Source organism: Prosopis cineraria, unplaced genomic scaffold (genome assembly GCF_029017545.1).
Source record: "Prosopis cineraria cultivar Desert tree isolate PC_DT_omini unplaced genomic scaffold, ASM2901754v1 PC8, whole genome shotgun sequence".
Lineage (NCBI taxonomy): Eukaryota > Viridiplantae > Streptophyta > Magnoliopsida > Fabales > Fabaceae > Prosopis > Prosopis cineraria.
In genome coordinates this window covers 4447640-4455177 of record NW_026555339.1, presented here as the reverse complement: position 1 = coordinate 4455177, position 7538 = coordinate 4447640, and the positions used below count along the sequence as shown (strand labels likewise).

General features: G+C 36.0%; 1 pseudogene; it reads left to right on the top strand.

Moving 5' to 3' along the window:
- Positions 1-1672: 1672 nt before the first annotated feature.
- LOC129318346 (protein EARLY STARVATION 1, chloroplastic-like) lies at positions 1673-5408 on the top strand (annotated as a pseudogene).
- Positions 5409-7538: the final 2130 nt, after the last annotated feature.

The window sequence follows — 7538 nt, the reverse complement described above, 5'->3', positions numbered from 1 at the left end:
AATGGAATTTATGCAGAAGAACATAATTTAAGGTATCTGAAATTCCTCGTTCAAGGAAAGAAGAAAATGACACGTGGCAAATCCAAAGTGCAGCAAAGAGTAAGGGGAAAATCCATATCAGAAAATTGTGGGTCCCATGTGGGCTCACGTGTGTGCGATTAAACAATAAATATCGGGATTCGCCACTCCCGATGGATCCGAGCTCCTCCTCTCTCGTGCCCAACCACCGCTTTTGCTTATCTTTCTGTTCCAATTCAACTGTCTATAAATCAAGATTCCGATTTTCCCTCTGCTTCTCCCTTCACCCCTCTTCTCTTTCCTTTTTCCAACCTTCAGAGTCTTCATCCAAACACTAAACACAGTTTCACATTGCATTATAGCTTCCACAAGTCGAACTCCAAGACTGTCAATGCCATTTTTCCTTAATGGCGGCGGCAACTTTCAGAGGCTACTCTACGCAATTTGATTCCAGCTCAGACTTCTCCATTTTTAATATCATTCATGTTTTGCAACACAGAAGCTGTGGTTCCGCCCTGATCGAACTTCCTCTCTCTCAAATTTGTTGCTGTTGTCCCGACTCATTAATTCCCGATTCGGCAGAATCTCTCGGTCTAGCAAACACGTTGAGAGAGAAACGAAGAGAATGGCGGTCGATAGTACCAAAATCCCCCACAGGGTTCGTATTCAACGTCTCATGCACTGCCCTTTGCTTCACCATGTACGTGTCTAAGTTCCATTACCAGCCTATGTCGCTATTTCACATAGATATTCACCCTATATACTGTATATCAAATTGATAGCATAAACATCTCAGCATTGGGGTCTGTGGGGTGACTAATGTCAACTGTGAAGGCCTGGCATGATTTATGCTAGTATGCATTGGCAGTGGTTATACGATGAACTCAAAAGGCCAAGAAAGCTTTGCATTCTATTTTCGAACTTTGACAACATTTATGTAATAGGAAATATTGCATAAAGGAAGTATGTGCAGATATATGTTTTTTTTTTTTTTAACAGAGTGTATCACACCAGAGCAAATCAGTTGTCAACTACCAGAACCGTTTTTCTATTTTCTTCGCGTTTCCGACTTGTTTAGAACCAGTAGGAGCCTTAAATTGTTTCATGAATTCTGGCGAATGATGAGGGCCGTCTTATGGCCCGTGAGAGATTGAAGTGGCTTTATCTTGCATCAAACTGATGGGTTTGCTCAAGCACGAAATCAACGAGGGCTATATCAATTGTAATTAGTAAATGAAATGACCTCATTCAATAATGAGATGATATTTGGTTGATACAAAAATGGGTATACTGTTTTAAGAATAGAAATTCTATAGATGTCAATAATGTGATGGAGTTATATTCTTTTACCTGCATTGAAGACAGATGGAGGAACAACGCTCAGGATTCATTCATCCACTTTTCCTCAAAGTAAATAATGCTTTGTCTTGGGAAATGCATTATACCATTGCATGAAAATGGATTTTTTTTTTTTAATCTTTACAATTTCCTTCTGATGAATTTTGCTCTGAATGATTATGCTCGCCTGGTCATACTGGCCGCAGATCATCTGCGAAGCAAGAAAAATTCTATCCTCGCTGCAACCCAAGAAATTCAGGTCCACAGTCACGTGATACTCCTCCAAAAAAGAGTATTATGATTGATATTCTTGCAAATGATTGAGATGAAGAGAAGCCAGTGTTTTCAGTTGGCCAACGAAACGTCTTTAAAAACTATTCTTCTTTGTCTTCTTTGGTTTTTTCAGAACACTGGTATAGCAAATGAGAAGGACTGGGGTATCAACTTGTTGAATGAAAACGTAAGTGAGTCTGGCGTTAATGAAGATTGGGAGTACCTGGTTTAGAGAAAGTGGGGAAGAATTGGGTGAAAATGGTTATAGATGTAGATGGACAAAGATGGGAGGTCAGTCTTTTGGATGGATCCTCAGAATGGAAAGAAACGGTATATGTAATTTTATAATTTTGAAATTACTACATAATGATCAGGAATAAATTAATTCTGCAGAAAGAAGTCAGTGTTTGTTAAAGTTGAATGAAAGCTTGTTGCTATTTCTCTTCATTTTTCTCCATGCTCAGTTTTCAAAGATTATCTTAGGAAATACCTGCTAATTCTGTTCGTTAATTGCTTGGGACCCTACATTATAAAAGAATTGCCATAGGACTTCCAACCTTTAGACCATAAAGAGTTAGCTGCTGATTTACGGAGATAATGTATCATACATGCCGCATGATGTGAGAAAAATAACTTGCTGGTCAGCACTCTACCTTTCAGCATATTGTTGCCCTTCTTCTCTGTCCTGATGGCCTGGCAGACTAGAATTTTTTTTTTTGATCTGTCAGGTTGAAAATTAGATTGCTTAGATCAAAAAGTCCAAAACGCTGGCCAGTGTATCAAGGAGAAGGTCAAATAATGAGAAGAGAATCTTGATGTGAAAGTACTTTACCCTTTGCACACCTTAGGAAATGTTAAATGTGATCTGCATACAACTCTTTTGGGGAATGCAGACCATAATTTTAGATCAGCTATTGTAATCTCAAAAATTGATTGATTAATTTTTTATTCATGATTTTCAGCTTTACCACCTTCTAGCAACTAATTTAACTAATGAGCAGTTTTTACTGATCCTTGAGTTACCAGCACAATCATGTACACTGGATTAGCAGATGTTTGATAGAGACAGTAACAGTCATCAATACACAATGCATCAACCTTTGCCTATTGTCAAATTTTTCAAAATGCAACGATTTGCCGAATTCAGCCATGATGTGATTGTTTTGAAGTTTCTTTTAAGCATACTGTTTCTTCATAAGTTCTTAGGTATACACTTTTCAACTTTGAGGGAAACCATGTGGCAGTTACATATTATTTTGAGCTGTAACTAGAGGATTTTTCACTTTTGATATCTTGTAGGTCATGATTCCTTTCATGGTTCCTTAATTCCTTTGTATAAATATCATGTTTATCAACTTATTTTGGTTAAACTTCACTGCTAAGTACCATTAACATAAGATATTTGTGCGTATATATTAGTTGCCACAAAATAGTTTTTTGTTGCCAATCAAATATGATGTGAGATGAGGTTATTTGAAAGGGAAGTAGTTTCATGTTTTTTCTTTAATCCCATCACGTGCCTTTCAGGCGAACTTCGTTCTTAATATGTTATATTTATAACCTTATTAGCATCATATAGCAGGTGGTTCATTTAATTGGCTTTATTGATCTAATTGACAGTGGTGGGAGAAGAGTGACTGGACTGGATATAAGGAGCTAGGTACATTACTTCTTTATATTTGCTAGAGCAGCTTGATATTTGATTATATGGAATTTGTTCTGAAAATGTAGGAACTCTGATTGTTTTTGGTGGGAGTTGCTTTGGACCCCTTAAGTTTAATTAGCAAAACTCTAGAGATATTATGTGTGCATGCGTATTTTGGTCAAAGTCGATACAATATAGAAAGCAGTCATTTGGCTGGTCCCTGGTTGTGTCTAGAATTATTTCTCTTCACACACCCTTCTCCAATAAAAGTTATTGGATCTCAATTTGTTTTATTTCGGTCAAAGTTAATACAAAATAGAGAGCAATCATTTGGCTGGTCCTTTGTTGTGCCTAGAATGTTTCTCTTCACACATCCTGCTTCAATAAAAGTTACTGGATCTCATTTTGTTTACTCATGATCTCTATTTGGATGAGTAGTTCCTGGCAGGAAGTTTCTGCCATGTTTAGTTAACCATTTACTTTACTTTCAATATTCTGGTCATATGCATTGTTTTTTTCAAACTTCTATTGAATGAAATGGCTGCTTTAAAGACTCAAACATAATGTCAAAATTTCCTTGTATCCCATGCCATACAATATCCTCTATCTTTTGCATTTGACAAGTAGGTTATGCTGCTAGTAGGCTACTCAATTCATAAATTATGAATCTACTGAGTTTCCCTGGACCTTCATTCTGAATTGGCAGTAATTTTCATTTCCAAAATTGGCAAATTCACCAAATATTTTAGGGGGCTCGGAAAGAATTTATTTTCCCCAGTGTGCTGCATATTATAATTACTACTAGTGCAATTGATTATAGAATTTGCGTCCTACAGGCTATAGTGTCATTATTTGCCATCCACTTAAATAATCAAAAAGTTGTCCTTGAGCAGGTGCATTTCATTAGTTTCATATATTCTTACAGGTGTGGAGAAATCTGGTAAAAATGCCGAGGGGGATTCATGGTGGGAAACATGGCAAGAAAACCTTCATCAAGATGAATGGAGGTCCGTTTTTGATTTTAAATCATTTCCATGTTGACAATAAGGAAAGTGGTCATCTAAACTAGTGTTGCATACTTATTGTTGCAGCAACATAGCGAGAATAGAAAGGAGTGCACAAAACAAGCAAAAATCAGGAAACTGAAAAATGCTGGGTGGTATGAGAAATGGTAAGCTGATCTAGTATATAACATCAAATATTGGTTTTCTTTATGAATCATTTACAATGTTTGTAGGTGGGAGAAATATGATGCAAAAGGCTGGACCGAGAAAGGCGCACATAAGTATGGTAGACTGAATGACCAATCATGGTGGGAAAAGTGGGGAGAACATTATGATGGAAGAGGATCTGTTGTCAAATGGTTATTTTTAATTATCCTTTCATATTAATTTTTGCTTTAATGATCTTCATGCCATTTCACGTTTCCATGTGCTATATGCCTTAGAATAGGTATATATAGGTTAAGATCCATTGACGTTGGCATAAAGCATAAAATGTTTTTTTCACCAAAAAAAAAGTGAAAATATTTCTTACAGCAATGAATTACTTCTGTGATGATAATTTTTTTTGGAAAATTTTTAATTTGATGGAAAGCTTCCATCATGTAGATCTAAGTAAACAAGTTCATTATCAATCAAAGATTATTTTGTATCTATTGATATGTCTTAATCTTCATATTATGTACTTTTAAAATCAGATAAAAAAGGGTCAGCATTTGATCCATAGTTATTATTGTTTTTTAAAGTCTGTTGCGTAAGTTTCAACTTGATAATTGCATTAAAGAATTCTTCTGTTGCTGACTCCTAGACAACTGGAATTTATAGCTGATTGTTTTAGGAGTGCAGGGGGTGTCCACTCTCCAATTTTTCATGTGGAGTTCACTTTTATATCAGTTATGATTGATAATCTCCTTCATGCATCCTCCTTCTGATTTATATAAGTTTTATTAATTCTCAGAGACTGATAAATGGGCTGAAACTGAGCTTGGGACAAAATGGGGAGACAAGTGGGAGGAGAGGATTCTTTATGGGCTTAGGTTCACGGCATGGGGAAACATGGCATGTATCTCCTGCTAACGAAACGTACGTTCTCATGATGATTTTAGTGATTTTAGTTTCTGTCTATCTCAATTTTTTTGCCTTCTCTCCATGTCATTAGCCCATATACCTCCATAGATAATCTGCGGGTCATGTTAGCTCATTTTTATTCCTAAACCTTAGCGCAAACACTTGTTCTCATCATGTACTTGATTTAGGGAGGTTATTCTGAGTTAGCTTTCTCCCCACCCTTTTTATATTCCCTCACAATTACATAATTCACGTTACAGCAATGTCGCATGGTGTATCTTCATGGTGAAGAGTTCCTCCAAGGAAACGAATCCTGATATTGAAGGACAGATTAAGTTTTGGCTATCTTCCTAATTTGGGTGTCCATTGACTGATAAAGTTAATCACCAAGATCTTGAGTTGTTTGGTTCAAACTGCTTACAGCTGTGAGTTTAGGATGGCATACTTTCAGTTTTGCTGTCAATCCATTGAAATGGATCGAAGGCAGTGACATAATTGGTCCTGTTCATAAAAACACTGGTCGCCCCCTATTTTTCCCATTCTAGTTTTGGTCGTCACCTTCATATGCAATGCATTGCCTTTACACTCCCACCTGCGTGTTCATGGACTCAGGAGCGCGAAATCGACCTTTTTTCTTTCCAAGTTGCTGATTTAATAGCAAAAAGTGGGGCTTCTCATTCTTTTACCATGTTTCATGTTATAAGCATTAGCAGCCATCAGAATACCTTGCTTGGTGTCTGGCTGGCTTCTTCTCTTTCTTTTTTCATCCTCTATGCGGCTGATCATGGCCATATTTGGTTTTAGCGTAACGTTAAATTTTGTTTTGGTGAATAGTATGATTTGTTTTCCTTCCTTTCATCAGGTTGGTCAAGACTTGGGGAGAAGAACACTTTGGAAACGGGTATGGATGGAATTATGTTATGGCCGATTGTTTTGCTAAATTACTTTTGATAACGGCTTCTTGCTGACTTGGACTAATATATCAAATCTATTAAGAACGTCTTGCCTCATATGACCTTAGGAAAAGCTACTCGTGGCACCATTCTACCAACTGATTAGGATTTTGCTTGTTTCAGGAAAGTCCATAAATATGGAAATAGTACAAACCGGTGAAAGCTGGGATCTTAGTTGTGGACGAGGAGGAAACTTATTACGAGTAAGATTACTGCTTTCCTAGCCTATAATCAATCTCTCGTATTTTGTTTTGAAGGAAATGAGCATACATCAAAAAAATATTAAGCTGTATAGTAAATCGTTGTAATTGGAATTTGATGATGTCTCTTTATGACGGGCTGAACCTCATATGGTTGGGCTGATGTGGTGGGGATTCAACTCAGTTACTTTCCATCGAGCCTCGAGAGAGGCCGCCTGGTGTCTTCCCCGATCTGGACTTCGGTTCACCCCACGTCATCTCAATCTGATGTCCCCCCTCAAGATTTGCCTCCTACAGACTAAGGAGCTGATTTTTGTGATCCATATTTTTATTTTATCATTGTCTTTAGAATGATAGAAAAGTCCCCCAACTGATGCTTGATTTGTAAAAATATAAGGAGCTGATTTTTGTGATCCATATTTTATATTTTATCATTGTCTTTAGAATGATAGAAAAGTCCCCAACTGATGCTTGATTTGTAAAATAATTGTATGCATCAATCATTTATTCATTCTTTCCATCTTTTTTTATTTATTATTTATTGGAAGGGTATTAGCATTGACTTTGGCATGCATGTGGTGTCAGGTTAGATGAGGAAATTGTAACGAGTGAATATTAAATGGGAAAAAAATATTTTCACAAGGCTCTTCTGAGATTTTAAAAATATATGGTACAGCTCAAGAGTATGGTTAAACTTTTTTGTCTTTTAATATCAAAGAAGGAATTTTTAGTATTTTTAATTTTATTGAATGACTTGAGATAAAAAATTCTTAAAAAATTTTCTCAAATGTTTTCCTTAAAATTAAAAGTAATAATCATTTCCAGCCCAACCAGTATAATTTACTCAGAAATTATTTTCAATTATTAAAAAAGAATACATAGTTTTGTAAAATTAAACCAGACTATATTATGGTCCTTGTTTTGAGAAATGAACAATAATTTAGGATGTTTGACACCTATTTTAAGAATAGTCTTCTGTCTTTTAGGATAAAAGGATAAAAAAATTTGTTTGATAATGTGTTTTTAAAAAGTGTTTTAAAAA